Genomic DNA, 1041 nt, shown 5'->3' with positions numbered 1-1041 from the left:
TTTTTTTTCCAAATTTATGATTTTTATCAACCTCTAAACCTTACCGGTTATCGTATACGCTAGAAACAACAGCCAAATCTCCCTTAAATCACATCTTTCCATTAATTTTTGGTTTTTTGGCCAAAATCGTTTCTCCTTTGTTTTTTAAATGCCCACAAAATCGACGAAAATCGGTCCAGAGATGGTAAAATAGGATGGGGGAGGGGGAGTTAAAAAAAAATAAGACATTTCGAAAAAATTTCGGTAAGGGCCACGTGATTCTTCCGTGATTCTCTTCCAATCTGACCAAAACATTTAAAGCTTCTGTTGCATTTCTCATGTCCAAAGATGGATATTGATGCGTATATGTTACACACTTATCTTATCGTGTCTTACTCATTTTGCCCCACGGAAATTTGTCTTTTACACGCTCAAAGAGAACGTTGATAATTTTGTGGAATAGAAACCAGATCATGCATTTAGGGAAGGCCGTTTGCCAGCTGTTATGTCAGCATAAGGGAGGCATGTGGCTTAGTGGTTAGGGCATTCAAGTTGCAATCGTAAATCCGCAAGTTCGATTCCCAGTGGCACATTGTGTCCTTGAGCAAGACACTTTATTTCACGTTTCTCCAGCCCACTCAGCTGGCAAAAATGAGTAGCACCTGTATTTCAAAAGGGTCAGCCTTGTCAAATACTGTGTCATGCCAAATCCTCCAGAGATTTACGTTAAGCGTACTTGTGTCTGTGGAGTACTCAGCCACTTGCACGTTAATTTCAGGAGAAGGCTCTTCCATTGAGCGAATGAAATGAAATCTTTGTTGTTGACCCCACACTACAAAGATCACATCACAGAAGATCGAAAAGCTTGGTTGGGCAAAATTCCTCATCCACCTTATTCTCCCACCCTTGCTCCTTCAGACTACCATTTGTTTCGTAGTTTACAGAATCATTTGGGGGACATAACTTTCGCAAGTCAGGAGGAGGTCGAAACTGACATTTCAGAGTTCTTCGCTTTGAAACCAAAAGAGTTTTACATTGATGAGATTAAAAAGAAGTAAGTCA

Source organism: Octopus bimaculoides, chromosome 28 (genome assembly GCF_001194135.2).
Source record: "Octopus bimaculoides isolate UCB-OBI-ISO-001 chromosome 28, ASM119413v2, whole genome shotgun sequence".
NCBI classification, from domain to species: Eukaryota; Metazoa; Mollusca; class Cephalopoda; order Octopoda; family Octopodidae; genus Octopus; species Octopus bimaculoides.
This window is presented reverse-complemented; position numbering follows the sequence as displayed.